Below are 24034 nucleotides of genomic sequence, written 5' to 3'. Positions count from 1 at the left end.
CTGTCCAAGACTTACAAATCCTCACTTTTTTCATCCTCAAAAATCATATACTATACCTTTCTAAACTTAAACTCCAGGTGGTACTGATAATAGTTTAGACTTGAAACAAACTTAAATTTCTTTCAGTTCTAAATTGTATCTTCAGGCTTCCTTTTCTGAGTTCTAGATCTACTTAGCCAACTGACTATGTGAAATCTTTATTTGGATACTCTAAAGGAATCTCAAACTCAACTTGCCTGAAAACAAGTACATGACTCCCTGTACCAACCTCTTTTTCCATGAAATGGCCTACTTCTAGTGTTGACAGCACGGATTTTTAGATTGGTTTCCCAACACATCTACTGACTGTATGCAGTTTAGTTAAAGTAGATGAAATAGGAAGAGCACTCAACGTTTATATTCCAGCACAGGCTGCAATGCCTCCTCCAGAGTGGTCACTTAAAACCCAAATGCTGAGTGGTTGTATGCAACAGTTAATGACTGAATTGTCCCAAGAACATGTAGAATACTAGATGCTCCTGTGACTTCTCAATCATTACAATTTAAAATCACGCGAGAACATTTTACTGAAAACTAGTTCTCTAGTCAGCACAGTCACCATTGATGCATCACAAGCTTATCATATAGAGACAGTTGAAAGGACTTTGCAATTTGCACTGGGAAGATTTATTATACAAAGATTCAATATGTTAGGGGAAGCACACTGACTGTAACTGCCCACCCTGGCCAGGCACCATAGTAACTATTTGCACGAGTTGTTTTCCAACAGGAGGTCCTGGTAAGAAACACAGAACTATTAAGCCACCACCAACCAGAAGAGTTCAGGAAAGGTCAAAAGGAGACACCACATGTCTGGCCACCTCCCAGAATCCTTCTTTCTGGCATCCTTCTTTTTGGCTGAACAAGGTGTGCACCACCAGAAAGGACTCTGAGTCAGAATGACTGGCTTAAGACAACCCGGAAACTAATTCCATCACCATAAAACCTGAGATTGCTAGCCACGTGGCAGAGCTGTTCTCCTGGGTTCCCTTACCCTACTGCTCTCCACCCGGGCGCCCTTTCCCAATAAAATCTCTTGCTTTGTCAGCACATGTGTCTCCTCAGACAATTCATTTCCGATTGTTAGACAAGAGCCCAGTTTGGGGCCCTGGGAGGGGTCCCCCTCCCTGCAACAAAAATACAAATAAACAATGCTATGGCTTTTTTAAGTTAGAAAAATAAAACAATATGGGAGAGTTTAATTTCTTCAAAATTTTTACAAACTTTGGATTTCCCTGGTGACACAATGGATAAGAACTCGAGTTCAATCCATGGTCTGAGAAGATTCCACGTGCTGCGGCGTAGCTAAGCCCGTGCCCCACGGCTACTGAGTCTGAATCCTCTAGAGCCTGTGCTCTGCAACGAGAGAAGCCACTACAGTAAGTCCCCACACACCAGAATGAGCTCACTGCAACGAGAGACAGTCCATGCAAAGCAATGAAGGCCCAGTACAGTCAGAGATAAATAAATAAAAATTTTGACAAACTTTTAAAAAGTGTTTACTATAGCATGTTGAAACACAGCCTAAGATAGTCCCTTCCTAAATAGGTATCTGGGATTCTCTGGGATCACATCAAAGTTAGCTTTCATATTAATAAACTGCTTAATTGAAATAGCTTTTATATTATCCTGCTATATACATCTCTTCACACCTGGATAAACATATAAATGGATAATGCTAGCATATCATTAAATCACATGCAATTCAAAATAATCATTCAATTCAAGCTCTATTCAAAAGAGAAATAGGACAGGGGAAAAGAAATCGTTTGTTTCTGAAATATATAGACTTCTGGGTCTTCTTCACCACTCTGTTCTTTTGTTAATTGTGCTGCTGCTGCTAAGTCGCTCTGTTAATTGTGAGTGAGCGCTAAAACAAGAGATCTTATGAAGGCCACAGATTAACCAAAATAAATGAAAACTTAACTGTCCCAAATACTTACGGCCTTTTCCCATTGAAAAATAAATTCAGAGCTATACTACTCAAAGCAAGTGAACAAGCTTTATCAAAGTTTCAAGCAACAAGAAAGACAAGTATCTGGTTTCCACTTAGCATAACCTTGAATCTTGTGATGGAGGTACTAATGAAATGCAATGGAATGCTTGGAGAGAGGGACGCTAAGTAAGCAAGAAAATAGGAGAGAGGAAAAAAAAAGACAAAAGCGGTATGGTCTTTGTGAAGGTCACACACTGATAAAATGATCAAACTTCACTTAGAGTAACTGATGAAGATTAAAATATAATTCCTTTATGGCAAAGGCAATCAGCAATGCATTTGCCTCAAGCTAAAGAAAACCGTCTGTCTTCCTTACTCTAGGAGCTTTACCCAGTATTGTTAGCTCTGTAAGAAGACATTTAATGAATTTTCCTATCAGACATTATCAGCAGAATTTCCTGCCAAAGATTTCTTGGTCCAGCATCTGGAAAAAAGTCACTTCTATAAGTAGTTCTGTATATAAATGAGGTAAGTAGAGAAACTCCACAAGCTGACAAAGTTTGTTAGTCTCAGCTAGATACAATAAAGACCTCTTAATAAATATTATCAATTCTGTTGCCAAAATGTAGGTTATCATTTCAGAATCTAAAGTTACCTGGCAAATTCTCATCTGAAAATAAGGAAAACCTACTAGATGCCTAAATGAGGAAGAAGTAATATGGAATTACAGCAATGGGTGGAAATACTGCCAACGCTATTAGATCAGGTCAATTTTCCAGGAACTGCTCTTGTTTGCTTTTCTTCCATCTTTTGCTGTGTTTTCACTTCTCATAAAAAAGAGCATGAATACTTTTGAGAAAGGAGAACTCACTGGCCTCAAACCAAGGAGTTTGGATGGACTTTTCCATTAAATATCTTGAAAGTCATTTCTCTAATGAGCTTCTTCATATGCAAAATTAGAAGGGTGAGCTAGATGAGCTTCAAGTCTCTGCAAGAGAAAATAACAATCATATCCAGGATGATTCTATCATACTGCTGCTTTGTTAGGAGGTTTATTAGAGAGAACACTCAAACAAATACCCAGAAAATGGTCTGAAGATTCTCAACATATTTCATTTTGCACACCATCCACACCTGTCCTCAATCAGCACAGATAATGCTAACGAGGAATTATTCAAAGTCAAGTACTACGTACTGAATTGTATCTGCTTCGTTCAGAAAGGCTGTCTATATGATAGTACACATAGTCATAAAGGAGAATGCAGAATATATCACAAGACTGAAAGGGAAACAAAAAGGAGGCAAAAGCTTTTTAATCGACCACTTAAAAGGTTATGTAGAGGCCACAAGGTGAAGGTATGAAGTATGTTTCTAGTGGAGAATGCTGTCTACTGACAATGAAACACTCGATATTCTTATGATTTTATTGAGTTGAAGAGTCTATAGTGCATTTCAGTCCTGGATCAGTTAAGAATCTGGTATGTAAAAATAAAAGCCCATCAATTCTTAGCATTCCTTTGGGGTTTCTGTGGGTATATGTTTAATAACTGTCATATCTCCAAACAGTTCAGTCTGACCCCCATTTAGTTTAGAAATATAATGATAGTAGCCAGAGTTATCAGCCATGCTTCAATGGTTTAAATGCTCCTAACTGGTGCCCCATTAACCAATTTTTTAGTATGCAAACAGATTTATATTTGAAAAGCTCAAACCACCTCAGGAAAGCGATTAGGGCACTTCATAAAAGCAGAGTCTACTTGCCAAGGTCAAAAAGCTCCTGAAACTCTTCCTCAATTCGATATTTTTTATGACTTTCTACCCCCAAAGTTGTCTCATTTAGGTCTTATTAATCCCTTGGCAGGGCTGTTTTGACATATGGAGGGGAGGATGATATACAAAGGGTGTAAAGGGTGTGGTCTCAACTATAACAGGCCACACAAATGAGAACAAATACTTACACACTTCATGTTTTAGATCTATTGAATTGGCAAAGATCAAAAGATTTACACCATGTTGTTAAGTGTGCTGTAACAGTTATTCACATACATTTTCAGTGGGTGTATCCTTTGGTACATATTCTGTGGAGGATTATTTACCATTGTCTATTAAAAGCAAAAAGACTTTTTTGGGGGGACTCAGGAATGCCTCCTCTAGAAATATAAAAGTCTAGGAAAATACAGTCATTGGAGCACTTCTTATTGGTTGTAATAGCTACCTAATAGGGTGTTTCAAAGAACAAAATTGGCCTTTTACTGGTGTTAGTGGTTTGCAGATGCATGTAGTCACTCAGTCATGTCTGACTCTTTGAGACCTCATGGACTGTAGCCTGCTAGGCTCCTCTGTCCATGAGATTGCCCAGACAAGAACCCTGGAGTGGGTTGCCATTTCCTCCTCCAGATCTTTCCACCCAGGGATAAAACCCATGTCTCTTATGGCTCTTGCATTGGCAAGCAAATTATTTACCATTGAGCCACCTGGAAAGTCCTGGTGTTGGTGGTAAGCACTGATAAAATTTAGCATGTAATTATTATTAGACAATGATACAAATCTTTTTTTTTAATACTATAGAATTTCAGAGAAGTAGAGCATAGCCTCATATTCATTATGGTAAAAATAAGCATATGTGTGTACTACACATACCTGTATCTAGAATATGGTATTTAAATTCTTTCTGGTAAAACATTTACTTCTCCTTCATTGACTACACTACAGCCTTTGTGTAGATCACAACAAATTGGAAAATTCTTAAAGAGATGGCAATAGCAGACCACATTACCTTTCTCCTGAGAAACCTGTATGCAGGTCAAGAAGCAACAGTTAGAACTGGACATGGAACAACAAACTGGTTCAAAATTGGAAAGGAGTATATCAAGGCTGTATATTGTCACCTGGCTGATTTAACTTCTATAAAAAGTATATCATGTGAAATGCGGACTGAATAAAGCTAAAGCTGGAATCAAGATTGCAGGGAGAAATAGCAATAACCTCAGAAATGCAGATGGCACCACCCTAATGGCAGAAAGCAAAGAGTAACTAAAGAACCTCTTGATGGAGGTGAAAGAGGAGAATGGAAAAGCTGGCTTAAAACTCAACTTCCAAAAAATGAAGATTATGGCATCCCATCCCATCCCATCACTTCATGGAAAACAGATGGAGGAAACTGAGAGACTTTATTTTCTTGGGCTCCAAAATCACTGCAGATGACCACTGCAGCCATGAAATTAAAAGATGCTTGTTCCTTGGAAGAAAAGCTATGACAAACCTAGACAGCATATTAAAAAGCAGATACATCACCTTGCTGACAAAGGTCCGTCAAGTTAAAGCTATGATTTTTCCAGTAGTCATGTATGGATGTGTCAGTTGGACCATAAAGAAGGCTGAGTCCCTTTGAATGCAAGAATTTGATGCTTTCAAATTGAGGTGCTGGAAAAGACTCTTGAGAGTCCCTTGGACAGCAAGGAGATCAAACCAATCAATCCTAAAGGGAATCAATTCTGAATATTAATTAGAAGGACTGATGTTGAAGCTGAAGCTCCAATACTTTGGCCACCTGATGCACAAAGCTGACTTAATGGAAAAACACCCTGATGCTAGGAAAGATTGAGGGAAAGAGGAGAAGGGAGTGCCAGAGAGTGAGATGGTTGGATGGCATCATCGACTCAACAGACATGAGTTTGAGCAAGCCCTGGAAAATAGTGAAGGACAGGGAAACCTGGCATGCTGCAGTCCATGAGGTTGCAGAGAATCGGACACAACTGAGCAACTGAACAACAACAAAATCCTGCCAATTGCCTAAATTTCTTTACAGAGAAGTATAGTTTCTGTATAATCATATGTGTTAATTTCACAGGAATGTTTCACACTGAAATAATAAATGTCTAAAAGAGCAGAGAAAAACACAAAAACCTTGTAATCTGGATCAAAATTATCATTATCTTATTAGAATGTAATTGAGTTGAAGAGTAGTTTAAACATTTTCTGGGTTTTTCTTTTCTGTAGCTAAATGACATTCTAACCATTATCAATCATTCATTTTAGCTGAATGACAGAGAAAAAATGTGAATAAAAGTATATTCATTTGACATTAATCCAAAATAACCAATTTGCTTCTTATGAGCCTGAGCTATTGCTGAGGTGGATTTATTAAATTAGAGCAGCAACTTTTCCTCAGGAATCTTCTAATTTTCTTCCAATCACTGGAGTCATGTTTATGTATTTCCTTGCACAGATATACTGCTTCCTCAGACAACTCGAGAATAGGAACTCTTTATCAGATGATTGAATATCAAACAGTGAGATGATGAGCCAGCTAGGTTAAAAATATGAAAAGGCATTTAAATTTAAACATAAAAGAGATCATATGAATGAAAAAATAGAGGGGATGCAGAAGAATGAATTAGGAAAACTCTTTCCCTTCCTTTTCTCTCAAGAGCTTTTCCATACCTAAGCAGGAAAGTTGGGTTGTGCTATCCAGTAGGGTACCAATATTTAGAGTTGTGTTATCCAGTATGGTACTACTAGCCATATATGACTACTGAGGGCTTGTAAGGTAGCTAGTAAGAAATGAAGAGATGGTGCAAAAAAAAAATGAGTGTAATGTATCTTACTCAAAATTGTTTTATGTGGATATATTTTGAAAACAATATATGTATAAAATTTCACCTGTTTCACTGTACTTTTTATTGTGACTTCTAGAAAAGTTGAAATTATATTTTTGGCTCATAGTGTATTTCCACTGGACAGGACGGAACTAAAACATCATTATCTATGACATATGTATATGCCACGTGCTCCTTTTTGTGCACTTGTGCTTCGATGTTTCTAGTAGCTAAGTCTGTCTCTAAAAGGGAAGAACCCATATATCTGTACAATTGCATCTTCACTGGGCTTGGGAAAACTGGTTACTCCCATTATATGGGTCCAGCTTTCCCTCCTCAAAACAAGGTTCTACCCAATAGAGTGCTGCGGTCAGAAAGCTTGAGTTTCCAGCTAGGTTACCTGGGTATATCACTGAAATGCTCTTGAGTCCCTGTCTCAGGCACAACACGTCTGCCTTTCTAGCCATCAGCCAGACTGCTGTGAAAGTCATTTAAGTCATTTAGTTTTATCTCAACAAATGGCATACTGAACAACTAACCCTTTGCAATCCATCTAAATTACAGCAGAAATACTGCATTTCTGCTGCCAGTCACACTGCTGTTTACAACAGGGGGCAACTGATTTGTTCATTCCTAAGTCATAACTTGGACTTTTCCATAATGTTTCTTTTTCAAAGCAAGTGAATGGGGTACGGATCTCTGATAAAGCTTATAATGATGATCACAGTATTAGAATTATGAGTAAAGAAACTGTAGATTAAAAACAGATTCAAATTCCATGATTATGTATTCCTGTTAACAACTGACTCTTTCATACACCCATGCATTCACTCAAACATTGAAAGCACGCCCTACTACTACAGCATGAAAACAATCAGGCTTTGGAATCAGAGATACCTGAATGTTAATTTCAGCCTCTTCAAGTGTTCTGTGTGTGTGGGGGGGATGTTAGTCTCTCAGTTGTGTCCGACTCTGTGACCCCATGGACTGTAGTCCACCAGGCTCCTCTGTCCAGGAAATTCTCCAGGCAAGAATACTGGAGTGGGTTGCCAGTTCCTGCTCAAGTGTTCTATATGGCCCTGTAAACCCTGTAATGTTGGAATAAACTATTAAGACTAGAAGATTTTTAGGCAATTAAATTAGATATTAGTTGTAAAAAAATTAGCATATTTTCTAGCACATAACGTTCAGTAAAATGTTAGCTAAAATAATATTTACTATTATGTACTTACTGTTCTCAATACTGAAGGTACTATAAGACACAGGATCTGCCTTCAAGGCATTATTTAGATTATCATCCATCAGCTATATTTAAGAAAGTCTATAAAAATGGCTTTTTTAAGAATCCTGGTAACTAACTAAATAGTATGAAACAGTAAATCTCAGGCTATTATCCTGATTTAGCACCATGTAAGGACAACCTTAACCCTCAGGAGGTCCTTTCAATAAGCCTAAGGAATTTTGCACATTAAAATACAGTTCACCATGTTTCACTTGCTCTTTCAAAACTGAAATTCAGCAAACTCTTGAGAAAACAATGGTTCCCTCTTCTACCATGCTTAAAGTTACCCTAAATACTTTGTTAAATAGATTTCTTCTTAAGACATTTTTTAATAACACACAAAACTGATCATTATTACATCCTAATGCAATAATCACTATCATGATTACCTCAAGGGAGGTAAGATATCAATGATGGGAAAAAAGTAAATTCTTGCCTCCTTCCACAAACTTAGCTGTGTAAACTCCCGCCATGAACAGCCATCCTCTTTCCCATTTTTCTTTACTAAACGAGCGAGCAATAAGATTTCCAGAGAAAGGCCCTATTGGCAATTTCCCAATACTACTGTATTAGAGTTCTCAAAAATTGTACCAACTTGTAATCATTTTTATACAGAGTAGGATCCACACTGACACAGAAAAGTGATTCTGCCATCTACTATGAAAACAGATTATGAGCCTCCGTTTCATGGATAGCTACAATATCACATCTCAAACGTTCCACACATTGGGATGACTATTTCTTTTTAATGTGTCTTTCTTTCTTTTTGGCTGTGCTGGGTCTTTGTTTCTGTGTGTGGGCTTTCTCCAGGTGCAGCAAGTGAGAGCTACTCCCAGTTACAGTGGCTTCTCTAGTTGCCGAGCACATGCCCTAGCCATGTCCTTCAGTAACTGTGGTTTCTGGGCTCCAGAGCACAGGCTCAGTAGTTGTGGCACACAGGCTTAGTTGTCCCAGGTCATGTGGGACCTTCCTGGATCAGGGATGGAACCCATGTCTTCTGCCACTGGCAGGCTGATTCTTTACCACTGAGCCACCAGCGAAGCCCCTGGAATGACTGCTTTTAAATCAACCAAAAGCTATCTAATAACTATTAACTGATAACAGAAGACATAACCCCATTTTCAAAAGACTTAAAATGTTGTTTTTAAATAGGTCTAAATTCTAAGCATTCATATATGTTTTCATACATATTTCAAGTTGTTACAGTTCAGGACTGCCCTCAAAACCCAATTCTAACCAAGTAAAATGACTTAACAATCAGAGCCTCAGTATCTTGAGCTGTCAAATGGAGACATCTGTATCTAAACTGCAGTCCTATTAGAAATCATAGTCTTATTACTACTATTGGCTAGTGCAGAGGTCTGCTAACTTTTTCGTAAAGATCTAGAGGATAAATATTTTGAGCTTTGCAGACCATAAAATCTGTATTAGAACTATTCAATTCTGCTGATGTAACATGAAATCAGTATAAATGATACAAACACAGATGAGTGGGGTTGTGTGCCATTAAACCTTATTTATGGACACTGACATTTGAATGTCATGATTTTCATATCATGAATTACTATTCTTTTGTATTTTTCCAATCATCTACAAATTAAAACAACAACAAAAAACTTGCTTAGTAAGTGGAAGACTTATAAAGAAGCAGATAACCAGATTTGACCACCTGGCCATAGACTGCCAACCCCTTGGCCAGAAGACTCAGATCCAAACTTAGGTAAATTGATTATGTATTTAACTGGCCAAAATGTTTTTGTAAAAAAAAAATCACTTGTAACAAATTGAAAAAGCTTTTCTCTATATACAAAACCATGGTATTTTAATTTACTTAACTTTAAATTCTGTTTAACACTTTATTGGGGAAAAAAAGAAACTTTTCACTATTTAATCACTTCCCACTTTATAGATCTTTTAGTAGTATTTTCTAACATAGAAAGTTCAACTATGGTACTTCAAATGATTGCAAACAAATTTATTTACAGTGCTTGCTAAACATACTGCTTATTTTCCTTACTAAATGAACTGTGGTTTGTGAAACAAACAAATGGATCCAACAATACAAGAGGCAAAAACAATTTCAATAAGTAGGTCTTCATTTACTATTTAATCTCCTTTCTGCCACTGACTTAAAAACCCCTGCCAGGAAGAGGTGCAAACACCATATTTCTCCAGTTACATAATGTTAATTATAATGGAATTACACCACAAATAAAATCTTAATCATTTGGCCACTCTTCTCTGTGTTCTTATTACTTACTCAGACTCCCAATCCATTAAATCTGTGCTGCCTTATTAAAAAGGGCAGAATTGCAGGGAGAGAGAAGATGAATTTGATTTGGTCAAAAGGTCAAGGCATAATAATTTACTTGAGTAAGTACAGTGGGGCATCATCTTTTCATCCCTTTATATCTTGTGCTTTCAATGCTGAATTATATTAAAAATGAACAAAAGACGGTGAATATCAGGGCAGTTGTCCTTAGATGATCAAGCAAACAGACAACACCATTTCAGTATTAGTTGATTTTAGTGTTAGCTGTTCTCCTGACATTGTTAGAGTTTAAAGAGATTTAACAATCATTCCTAATCCATCATTATCTTATAATCCAATTTATTTACCTTATTGAACCTAATTGTAATGACAAGTAAAATTTTTAGGGATACCAAGATTAGTATTGTAAATCAGAAAAGTTCACAAGTCATCAGAATAGGTTTCTGCTTTGTTTTCTGAGTCATGGCATCACAGTAGCCCCCAAACAATGAACACATTATCCACATTACATGGATGCACATGCCTACACATAGTTAAATACAAAGATAATAACAGAAGGCAGCATAAAGCAGGGATTAAGAGCACATACTTATAGAACTGGACTGACTGGTTTTGCAAGCTCAGACTTTTATATATTTGTGTGATCTTAAATAATTCACTTATTTTATGCCTGAGCTTCTTTGTATGCAAAATGGAAAGAAAAAAAGAACAGCTTTTGGGTTTCCTGCTTAGCAGCAGCAGATAGCTCAGTTGGTAAAGAATCTGCCTGCAATGCAGGAGACCTCAGTTCGATTCCTGGGTCAGGAAGTTCCCCTAGAGAAGGGATAGGCTACCCACACCAGTATTCTTGGGCTTCCCTTGTGGCTCAGCTGGTAAAGAATCCACCTGCAATGCGGGAGACCTGGGTTTGATCCCTGGGTTGGGAAGATCCTCTGCTGCTAAGTCGCTTCAGTCGTGTCCGACTCTGTGTGACCCCATAGATGGCAGCCCACCAGGCTACCCCGTCCCTGGGTTTCTCCAGGCAAGAACACTGGAGTGGGTTGCCATTTCCTTCTCCAATGCATGGAAGTGAAAAGTCAAAGTGAAGTCGCTCAGTCGTGTCCGACTCTTAGCGACCCCATGGACTACGGCCCACCAGGCTCTCCGTCCATGGGATTTTCCAGGCAGGAATACTGGAGTGGGGTGCCATCGCCTTCTCCGGGGAAGATCCTCTAAAGAAGGGAAAAACTACCCACTCTAGTATTCTGGCCCTAGAGAATTCCATGGACTATACAGTCCATGAGGTTGCAAAGAGTTGGACATGATTGAACAACTTTCACTTCACTTTCCACAGAATGTTAGAATGATTAGAAAAATATGCATAAAGTTTTTATAACATTATCTGACATAAAGTAAGAACATGTAAATGTTTGCCAAATAAAGCAATGGCTAAAAATGTATTTTCCATTGAATAATATTCTATATTACTACTTCTTTATAATACTTGAATTCTAATAGGTCATTACTATAAGGCTTTTCTTAGACCTCTATAAGAAAAACAAAACATAAGAACAGTCCCATCCATGACAAACATTTGCCAATGATACATTTTAAATAGGAATCTAAGCATTGTTTGGCTCAAATACCACCAATGTCTGACATAACTAATGAAACAAAATTACAGGGAACAGGGCACTTACTTCGAAAGCACCTAATCATGAAGAAGCCTTTAAACAGCTGTACAGACTTAAGTCCCCTATATTAATCCTGAAAATCAGTCACTTCACTGGCTCCTGCTCTGTACATAAAGTGTTTGTTCTCAATCCCATGCTTTCTTTTATTCTAAATATCCCTATAACCTGTCTCCAAACCCACAGGTCCTCATCAATAAACTTGACAAGATTCTTAACCGAGCCCCATTTAGCAGCACATCACTTTGCTAACTACCATAGGGAATGTCAAGACACAAAAGAGGCAGGCACAAACCATAAAGGAGATTGGAATCTATTTAGACAAACAAAACATTAAAAAGGTGGACAATAATGGCAACATGAAATCATACAGAAAGGAAGTAAGAACTCAAAAGGCAAGCATAGGTGCAGTGCTTTAGTGTCTATACAGCGTTCTTACCAGTACAGTAATTCGTTTTGTGGCCCCAATCCACTGTTAATCAGCAAGTTAAACAACAACAACAACAACAACAACAAAAACTACTATCCTGATATTACAGACTACCAAACAGAGTCTCAGGAAATCTAGTAACTTGCTCCAAGTCTTAAAATTAGACATAAACCCATAGTGCAGAACCTAGATCTTCATGCTCACATTTATGATTTTAAACTACAGTACTCCGTTTCCTTAAAGGAGAGACCCACAGGATTTGAGCACTCTGTAATCACTCGCCAGAGAGAGGGTGTGAGCCAGTTCATGAGTGGTCAGAAGAGGGCATCTGACAGAAGAGGGGAAGGTCACTGCAAATGGAAAATGGCATCAGTTCAATAAGGTATAGAAAAAGTTCAGGTTACTGGCTTTAAAGAGAGCGTTTGAAAAGGAAGTATGTGTTGACAAGAACAGGAAAGTCATCAGCTATTATTCTGCATTTCATATTGTCTGTGCAAAAGATGGCGGAGAATGACCAGAATTTTAAAGCAATTGTGTTGAGCATTATCAAGTTAAATTCCAACTCCAGCAGCACTAGTACCTTTCTATCTCTTTATCTTGAGATTAATATGACCTACACGCTACACACTCAGTCAATCTGATTAACTTGGGATCCTCAAACCAATTGGTACCCCATGCTGAGTGATCGGGGACAACTGAGCAAACCTTAAGATATATGGTACACTTAGGATGTTAGAAGCACTGCACTAAAACTTTTCACATTATCTCATTTATTCTTCAAAATAACCATAGCAGCTGTGTCAGGGTCCTCAAGATTCCCCTAAAATTAAAGGCTTGCTAGTTTCAGCATGTAAGCTTCACTTGTGTGTAAGATTTATGACAATGGTGTAGTAGGAAAACAAAGATAGGTAATCAAGAAAAAAACATAGGAAGAGTCTGGAGTAATCCAAATGCCAAGCTTACTTATGCTGTCTCCCAATGAAGTGGTCACAGAGAGTGTACACTTTCCCAGCAATGACAATGCATCAACACGTCTGCAATGTTTCTATCCAGAGAAGCTGATTACAGACTCAGTGTCGACACTGAGAATTAGTTTTGCTTGTAGGAGGGCTGGTCACATAGGTACTCTCTGCTAGAATTACCTAAATACCGTACAACTGAAAGAACGCAGGTATTCAACACACACCAAACTATTTGTACAGGCAGCTTATACATACTGAGCTACTCTTATCAGTTACAAAACTTTGTGTTATTATTAACCAAAGGTCAATTTCAAATGCATGCCTTTTACGATAGTAGTCTTAGGTCTAACATATCAACTGTTTCCTACACAGAGGAAATTATTATTATTTCTTGCAGATGAAGTAACTAAATTACAGATACCATCACTGTCAAGCAGGAGTCAGTCTCAGTGTCGTACAGTGTGAAATTAACTTGAGTTTTCCTCTCAAAATACCAACTGGAGGAGTATCTATTTACTGGTTGTTCATCCCTTATTGGTTAAGGTTCTCAGGAGGCATTAATCCTTCATTATTACACCCCTGGAGTAGGAAATGACAACCCACTCTAGTATCCTTGTCTGGAAACTTTCATGGACAGAGGAGCCCGGCAGACCCCAGTCCTTGGGGTTGTAAAGAGTCGGACATGACTGAGCACCACACTGTACTGCATATTAGAGAAATCTTAGGGCAGAAAGCAAGAATCCCTGAAGCAGAACACAGCCTGGTTTTGCAACAAGGATAGGAGCCAAAATTTGCATCCAGAGAATCCAAGATGGGGCATAGAAAGTATTAACAGCCTGTATTAGACCCCAGGCAGGTCTAATATCTGCCATACCCAAGTTCTAATCCTTATTCCATACCTGAGTCATCATGGTGGATTCTATCAAATTCCCCCATAATGGATTAGAAGTCCCTAAGTAGCTTTCTTTTCCTTTTTTTCTTTTTGGGCTCCAAAATCACTGCAGATGGTGACTGCTGCCATGAAACTAAAAGACGCTTGCTCCTTGGAAGAAAAGTTATGACCAACCTAGACAGCATATTAAAAAGCAGAGACATTACTTTGCCAACAAAGTTCCATCAAGTCAAGCTATGGTTTTTCCAGTAGTCATGATGTGAGAGTTGGACTATAAAGAAAGCTGAGGGCTGAAGAATTGATGCTTTTGAACTGTGGTGCTGGAGAAGACTCTTGAGAGTCTCTTGAACTGCAAGGCGATCCAACCAGTCAATCCTAAAGGAAATCAGTGCTGAATATTCATTGGAAGGACTGTTGCTGAAGCTACAATACTTTGGCCACCTGATGTGAAGAACTGACTCATTTAAAAAGACCCTGATGCTGGGACAGATTGAAGGCAGGAGGAGAAGGGGACGACAGAGGATGAGATGGTTAGATGGCATCACTGTCTTGATGGACATGAGTCTGAGTAAGTTCCAGGAGCTGGTGATGGACAGGGAAGCCTTCTGTGCTGCAGTCCGTGGGGTTGCAAAGAGTCAGACACAACTGAGCAACTGAACTGAACTGAAGTAGCTTTCTTTACTGTCTGAGCCACAAGGGAAGAGGAATAAACAGTGCAGACCAATGTGACATGCAAACTTCAGTTTGTTTGGCAAGGAGGATGATAAAGGTAAAAATCTGTCTTAAAAATTTCATCCACCTCAGCTCAGCTTTCTTTACAGAAAGCCTATTTGAGGTCAGCAATTGTTGATACAAATACAAAGCTAATATAAATAAATAAATAAAATTTTAAGTTTTGCAGAAAGCCTGACTCTGACTCAGTTTGATTTCTGCTCAACACTCTAGGAGACATGAGGTTTTATTTACATATTTGAAGAACTACTGATTGTATACTAATAACAGTAATATTTTGCAAGGGTTAGAAAATTACTACCACTGAGTTTTAGAATATTCATCCCCTCACCAAAGAAACTGTAAGTTCACTCCTGTATTGCTATTCAAAGTCATTCCCAATCCCCCTCCTCCTAGCCCCTGGCAATCACCAACATATTTTTTGTCATTATGAACTTGCCTATTCGGGAAACTTCATGTAAGTGGAATCATATAGTATATGACCCTTTGTGACTGGTTTCTTTTATGTAGCATAATGTTTACAAGGTTATTCCATGTTATAGCATGTATCAGTAATTCATTTATTTCCAAATAATATTCTATCACATGAATATTACATACTTGTTTATCTGCCTATCAGTTGATGAACATTTAGGATGAGTCCATATTTTAATGACTAATGCCCCTTGAACAGTGTGGCTTTATGTTCTCATTTCTTTGGGGTAAATTCCTAGGAGTTAAATTTTGGGGTCAAATGATAACCTTTATGTTTAATAGTGAGCTATAGCCGAACAGTTTTCCAAAAAGCTATGCTATTTTACAATCCTATCAGTAGTGTATGAGAGTTCTGATTTTTCCACTTTTTCATCAACATTTGTTACAGGCAAATACAAATATTTGAAGGCCAGTTACTTTCAGGACATCAATGGCTTGACTAAGAAACTTCCTCATTATTTGCATTCAATATTCATAAATACATCTTTAGGAGAATACCTTCTCCTGGAGTTTACAGTTACAAATGCCTGCAGTTTACAAAAATGACATGTCCTCTAATAGTTGTTATCACAGAGGGAAAACAAAAACAGCCTCACCTACACATAACAGGTGGCAGACAGTGGTAAGTTTTCACAGTAATTCCAAATGGAAAGATCAAACTCAAGAAGGTATGATTTGAGGATTACTTTAATCAGAGTAGTATTTGAGTGGGAGTAGAAGAACCTAACAAAAGAGAAAGGTAGATGTCATGAACCGAATGCTTGCAACCCCCCAAGTTCATGCGGTGAAGCCCTAACCCCCAGTGTCATGGCATTTGGAGGCGGAGCCTTTGGAAGGTAATTAAGTTTAGATGAAGTCATGTGGGTAGGGCTTCCACAATGGGATTTGGGTCCTTATAACAATGGACAGAAACCAAAGCCAGCCTTCAACATGGAAAGAACACAGGAAGAAGGTGGCAATCTGCAAGCAAGAGGGTTCTCACCTGAAACCCTATCTCTTGACACTCTAGTCTTTGACTTCTCAGCCTCTGTAATTCTGAAAAATAAATACCTGCTCAAGCCACTCAGTTTATGGTGTTTTGCATGGCAGCTTGCTCTAAAACAGCAGCATACCAGATGCAGGAGACATTATGAGTGAGACATAGAAAAACAAGTGAGAGATTGTGTTTACCTAAAATCAAGTAGCGAAGCACAGAATTCACTTAAACTTGTCTTCTGAACATGGTGGAAACAATATTCTCCTGGTAAACAGACAGGAAATGGAAAGAGAATCTAAAATTAGATGTAGGAAGAAAGTTGTCATAGGGAAATAAATAGAATCATGGCATGAATTTGGCAAAGCTAATTCCATTAACTTTAAGGTCTATAATTCTGAAAAATGCCATCTTTTATTGGGGGATATTTGATAGCTTATGATCCAGCTCAAAACAACCATAAAAAATAATGCTTAAATCAGCCTCCAATATGAATAATGATTGTGAGTTATAAGTAAATAAACAAATCTGTTATAAATTGCATTGCCATAATTAAAACAAAAACAAAGTCATATTTTTATTTCCTTTTATTGTTAATACAGGCCAAAATTTAAGAAAACTCCAAGGAGTGTACCTTAAAAGATATAAAGAAATGACTTTAATGCTTTAGGAGAGGAAGTTTAATAGACATTTCAACTGGTAACTGGGGGAATCTAAATAATAAAGAGAAAAAGAATGCAATGACGTAGAAAACTCAACATTACCCAAAGAGCAGACTTTGGCAATGCCAAGCCAAATAACATTTTCCAACAAAATTGATAATACCATACAAGAGGAAACAAAATTTAAATAAGGGAAGTAGAGTTCAATTTACCGAGACAGTCTCTGGTTCATGTACATTCTAGAAATAGTTTTCTGTCACTGAGATACAAGAACTCAAAACTATCTTAGATATGTTTACTTTTGGAGAGCTAGAAAAGCCAAGACAGAGAACTGTCCCAAGTTAAGGAACTGGTTGAAATAAAAAGCACCAACTCTTTTCCTTCAGAGTTACTGTTCACATCAAACTAGACATATGAAAATTAGCACTGCAAGACCAGAAACTATAAAACTCCTAGAGGAGAACATAGGCAAAACACTCTCCAACATAAATCATGGCAGGATCCTCTATGACCCACCTCCCAGAATATCGGAAATAAAAGCAAAAATAAACAAATGGGACCTAATTAAAATTAAAAACTTCTGCATAACAAAGGAAACTCTAAGCAAGGTGAAAAGACAGCCTTCCGAATGGGAGAAAATAATAGCAAATGAAGCAACTGACAAAGAACTAATCTCAAAAATATATAAGCAACTCCTGCAGTTCAATTCCAGAAAAATAAATGATCCAATCAAAAAATGGGCCAAAAAACTAAACAGACATTTCTCCAAAGAAGACATACAGATGGCTAACAAACACATGAAAAGATGCTCAACATCACTCATTATTAGAGAAATGTAAATCAAAACCACAATGAGGTACCATTTCACGCCAGTCAGAATGGCTGCTACCCAAAAGTCTACAAGCAAAAAATGCTGGAGAGGGTGTGGAGAAAAGGGAACCCTCTTACACTGTTGGTGGGAATGCAAACTAGTACAGCCACTATGGAGAACAGTGTGGAGATTCCTTAAAAAACTGCAAATAGAACTGCCTCATGACCCAGCATTCCAATGCTGGGCATACACACTGAGGAAACCAGAATTGAAAGAGACACATGTACCCCAGTGTTCATCACAGCACTGTTTATAATAGCCAGGACATGCAAGCAACCTAGATGTCCATCAGCAGATGAATGGATAAGAAAGCGCTGGTACATATACACAATGGAGTATTACTCAGCCATTAAAAAGAATACATTTGAATCAGTTCTGATGAGGTGGATGAAACTGGAGCCGATTATACAGAGTGAAGTAAGCCAGAAAGAAAAACACCAATACAGTATACTAACACATATATATGGAATTTAGAAAGATGGTAATGATAACCCTGTATGCGAGATACCAAAAGAGACACAGATGTATAGAACAGTCTTTTGGGCTCTGTGGGAGAGGGAGAGGGTGGGATGATTTGGGAGAAAGGCATTGAAAGATGTAGAATATCACATATGAAACAAATTGCCAGTCCAGATTCAATGCATGATACAGGATGCCTGGGGCTGGTGCAATGGGATGACCCAGAAGGATGGTATGGGGAGGGAGTTGAGAGGGGGCTTCAGGATGGGGAACATGTGTACATCCGTGGTGGATTCATGTTGATGTGTGTCAAAACCAATACAATATTGTAAAGTAATTAGCCTCCAAATAAAATAAATAAATTTATATTAGAAAAAAATAAAGTTTACTTGATGGGACATACTTTTAGAGAGTTATCTTTCTAATAAAATATAGCAAAAGGAAAAAAAAAAGACTATAGCACTGTAACAGCTCACCATTTCCATGCATCTAGGCATTCACAGATGAGCAGATTTGCCTCTTAGGAATGTGTTGAGAATTAGTGTCTGCAAGCTCTGAGTAAACCTAGGGGACAGCTGAGCCCAAAGCCTCATCACTTCTTTAAACATTTAATGCCTTCAACTCTAGCATTCTCTTTAACAGATGCTCCTCACATCCCACATGTCAGCACAGCTTCCTACAGTTCCTAAATATAGAAAACATGATGACACATTTTGGTCCTAACTGATAAGCAAAACTGGAATTGCCATAGGACCATCTGATAAGCCACTCCTAGCATGATGAGATATGGAAGGACTTCATTCCTGAGAGAAAAAGGTAGGGTAGAAGAATGGTGAATCAGGAACAATCCTCCTTAGTTACGTGTAACCTTTTACTTCGCCTTTACAGCAGTAGAAAGGATCCCTTTGGTTTAACACAATAAACACAAGTTTCAGAAGAAGTATACAAGGTAAAGAACCAGCAATAAGGAATTTTTACAAATATTTAAACCACTTTACAAATCAATTTATAAACCTCCAGACCTGGGCATGTATGGGGAAATAGCAATTATTAGACAATATTTTAAAAGAAAGTTACAAAATATATACTCATTTCCAACTTCTTTAAAAATAGAAACATACCATGATAATTTCATCTCAAAATGAATGTCTATAAGCTTTCACTTTATCTGTAACTGGTTAGATCATTAAATTGGGTTGTACAAAATTCCTGTGTTTTATCTCCCCTTAACTCCTCCACAGAAAGCTGTGATTAAACTGATAGTGTCTCTTCCTACCTTTAGCCACATGCCAACCTCTTTCATGTCTCCAGACACTCTGTACCTGCATCCCTGGCTCCCTGTAATCTTGTCCTCCTTGATCTTCGCATGCCTGCTTTTCACATCCTGTGAAACTCAGCTAAAATATTTTCTTCTAAAAAACACTGGCTTTCCCTTTAAAACTAATTAGTCTCCATCCATGTAGCAGTCCACGTAGCCCTCTCTTCCTTTCCCTTCAGTCACAATATTGCTATCACTGTACCTCTTTCTTATCTTCACACCACTTCTCTGTTTGCTTTTACATATTTAGTTATTTATCTCTCACCATTTCCTTCTGAAGACTTTAAGCTCCATAAATGGCAGATCCATATTTAATTTATTTACTGCTCTTTGATTACCCAACAATTTTTGCTGCGGTTGTTCAGTTGCTCAGTCGTTTCTGACTCTTTGCAACCTCATGGACTGCAGCACGCCAGGCTTCCATGTCCTTCACCATCTCCCAGAGCTTGCTCAAACTTAGATCCACTGAGTGGGTGATACCATCCTACCATCTCATCTTCTGCCATCCCCTTCTCTGCCTGCCTTCAGTCTTTCCCAGCATCACTGTCTTTTTAAAAAAGTTAGCTCTTTGCACCAGGTAGCCAAAGTATTGGAGCTTCAGCTCATTTGAAGGCACTCAAATATTTTTTCAAGTAATATATATTGTGTATCTTTACATCTGGATTGCTACAGAAAGTTAATTATGGCTTCATGAAAATCTTTTTTCTTAACGCACCGCTTTATTTTCCAAACTTTATCAAATGAACACATGTATTTGACTTGTAAAATCAAGGAAAAAAAATCTGCTTTTGTGAGGGTTGCTTTCCCTTTACAATGCTATTCTTAGGGCTTTGGTTTTCTGATAACCTCCATATATTTAGGTCAAAAGCAGTCATTTACTGCTTGATGATCAGAATACAGGTATTAGTACATCTATGGAGATGATGTTCACATTAGTAAAGAAGAAATTGAAATATCTGATAGTTCTAGAAATGATGATGACCTTCAAAACTTACTGAAGGGAGAAAAACAGGTGTCAAACAATTGACATATTTTATAAAAGAGTAGAGCAAACAGCATGAAATCACTTTCAGGAATGACAGCAATCAATCTTTTTCTTAAATGGTATCAATGGCAGTGTCCACAGCAAAGAGCACTTGTTGGGAACCAGATCAGCCCTCCAGGCCAGGAAAGTGCCAGAAGTACCATGCAAGCATGATAACAAGGAGCAACCTTCCTATATTACAGACAGGAAGGAAGTCCAGAAGAAGATAAGGCATTGATAAAGCATGAAGGAAGAAGAACCATACCACACACACACATACACACAAATAGCCCTGTCGCACCAAAGTCCCAAAGAAGCAAACTAAAAGCCAGGGGATGAACTTCAATCCTTGAAAGAGAAACTCTAAGAAGTTAGATAAAGTCTGAATCCTACACTTAATGTCAGATCCTAAAGGAATAGGTTTTGAGACAGAGTATTCTACTTCTCAGAATGTGGGTCCAAGCACATGCCATGAAAAAAAAAAAAAAAAGTCTTGTTATTTGAAATAAGTGACAAAGTAAAGGCCTGACTAGCAACAAATATAATCCACCCACAGAGTGGGTGGGCTACAGAGTAGTGGGCTATAGCTCCCTCAAACCTATTACAAAAGGGCAAGATCTATTCAAGAAAAGTAGATGAGGCTGAGCCTACAGGATTTCAAAACATTGTAGCTATGGGGTAAGAAAGTATGTGAACCAAAACCAGTCAGGGCATAGTATCAACTATAATCAAGATAAGAGAAATCTTCGACACTTGGTGTGAATGTGAACTGGTACGAACACTCCAGAAAACAATTCACTAATGTATCTAGTAAAATTGACACATATACCATACAACTCAATGATTCAACATCAGTGGGTATGTTCTTAGAGAAACATTTACATCACAAGCATGTATGCATCAGAGGCTTTGTTGCCATAGTTTGTTAAAATGACATTTTTGAAACTAAAATGCCTAGCCATAGGAGAACAGATAAACATCATGATTCAGTCAGACACTAGACTATTATACTGCATTTAAAATGAACTACTATGAGTGTTGATCATATTGTATATTGGGAGAAAGAAAGCAGTTAGCCACAGGATATGCACTGTATCATGTTTTTAAATTTTAACACAAAATAGTGTGTGCATATGTATGTGTGTGTGTGTGTGTGTATATACATACACAAACATATTAGCATAAAAAGATGTGTATAAAAGTATAAATATTTGAAAATGAAGGGAAAACACTTAAACCAGGATAATTAATACCTCTGAAGAGGTAGGAAGGAGACTTGGGTGAGAGGAGCTTCATTTCTATCTATAACTTAAAGGTTTGACTGTCTCTATAACAAAAAGAGCTCTAAATAAACAGCAAAGTATTAAATTGTTTTCAAAGGTGGTTAAGAATACATGGATATGAATTAGTATCATCCTCTATAGGATTTATCTTTAGAATATTTATAACTTTAACAATCAAAATGATAAAAAAAATTTTTGCAGAACTTCTTTTCAACTTAACAGCAATATTTTAAATTACCGTTAAGTAAGATCTTACATTACATTTAACAGTACTGAAGAGTAGGCACACTGAGACTTATTTATCATGTACTTACTGAAATGCAGCCTGAGTCCCTGCTCCAGTAGAAATGCTCTCTTATCTAAGGCTTTGACAGTCTTCACATAATCAGTGTGGCTGACTTTATATGATGGTTTGCATGGAATCCATGCTCTTTTACTGACTTTTCAGGGTGGGGAGGGGGTGGGGGGGGTGGAACAAACCTTATGTTGTCAAATGTCACGTTAGGAAGATTCATACTGTAATGTCAACTTATAATGTCAAAATTCAGTCATGTATAATTTCCTTCCTTTCATCTGAGACACTGTCTTACTACCATTACTAATTTTTGAAAGGAAAAGTGAAAGATGGGGGTGGCACTATCCATTTCAAGGGAAAAAAGTGACAGATATTTATAAATGTTCAGTATTAAACAAATGTAAACCTGATCAGTTGTTGATCACTGCTGAATATCATGAAAACACCATTTAAGATTTATCACTATAATCTACTCATCAACTGTCCAAATTGAAGGGGAAAATAACATCAATTGATCTGAAGCACTGGATTACTTGAGGATATAGGAATACGCAGACATCAAATGAAGTATTTGTACTCGTATCCCCTTAAGCTGCACTGAACCGAGTTTCCACACTCAGGAGGCTAATGTGTTTAAACCACATTACCCATCTTATGTATAGAAGCAAACCTTGGGCAAATATACATTTTTTAAAAAATCAGTCCGACCTTCCAATTGTGGAAACCTCTTAAATGAAGCCTAGGTAGAAAACATGCACAATCTGTAACTATGAAATGAGAGTGAAACAAACATCATATTCCAACAAATAACACAAAGTAATGAATCCCAGTGTGAAATAAACCTCCTAGCATTTTCCACCCTCATTTCTGAGCACAATAAGGATTACAGAATGGCAATCAGTCCATTCCAACAATACCAAGAAAAATTAAGTCTACTGGTACAGTTGTTGCTAACCTCATCCCAGGTTCTGTAATCTTACATGTGTACACCTAAGTCACTCACAGCAAAGACACATCTTCAACTGATTCACTTTGCTATTTGGTTACTTTATGTTGCTGGGGAAATTATTTCCAATGAGAAAACACTATCTCATTTCACCAATGGACTACTTAACTTCAGAAAGACAAAACCTGCTTTTCAGGGAGAAAGCAGGATTGGGTGATTGGCAGTTGGCAAAGCTGATGCGAGCCTGGTGAACACTTGATCTGTTGGCAACAGAAACCCTTACACTGCACTATACATCAGCATCAGCTGAATTTGAGACCTTGGCAACTTGAGCATATTCATTAATACTGACTGCTACTTCTCAGTGGAGAAACACTGCTGAAGGTACATGTGTTGATCATTTCAACTTTTTTCTTAGAAAATAACACATATCTGTTCACTGTAAAGTAATTACTGAATGGTAATTAGGACTTAAGCACTGGGGTTTAAATAACAAAAGGAGTTTTTAGGACTTGGCCCAAATAGAACAAGTGAAATCTCAAGTTCTGTGCTATTTCACAATATAGCTTCTAAGATGCAAGGAATGAAACAGAAAGACCACCTAACTCTAGGCTAAAAGCTTCAAGTTCATAGTCCTTGCTCCCAACCTGACCAGCTCGTGAAGCTGAGCCATATATCTCATCCCTCTGGACCTGAATCTCTTCACCCAGAAAATGGGGAATTAGACAAAAGGTGACAACTCTCGACTCCAACATTCTAGGTGTCCCCTGACTTTCAGACACTGTAAAATAGTAATTTCAGTCAGCAGGTCAGGTTCCCAATTTGCTATCCAACACCAGACAAACCACATTATTAATTAAATTGATGCCTATATTAGACAGATGCCTAGAAACTTCGGGTATACCTAGAAAGTTAG

The 24034-nt window shown here is 37.8% G+C and overlaps 1 protein-coding gene across 1 annotated transcript in view; it reads right to left on the bottom strand.

The window, feature by feature from the left end:
- Positions 1-24034, bottom strand: part of CNTN4 (contactin 4) — a 1027325-nt gene that overhangs the window by 876855 nt on the left and 126436 nt on the right. The gene's annotated exons all lie outside the window — the stretch shown is intronic.

This window comes from Oryx dammah, unplaced genomic scaffold, assembly GCF_014754425.2.
Source record: "Oryx dammah isolate SB20612 unplaced genomic scaffold, SCBI_Odam_1.1 HiC_scaffold_9, whole genome shotgun sequence".
In the NCBI taxonomy this organism is placed as follows: domain Eukaryota; kingdom Metazoa; phylum Chordata; class Mammalia; order Artiodactyla; family Bovidae; genus Oryx; species Oryx dammah.
This window is presented reverse-complemented; position numbering and strand designations above follow the sequence as displayed.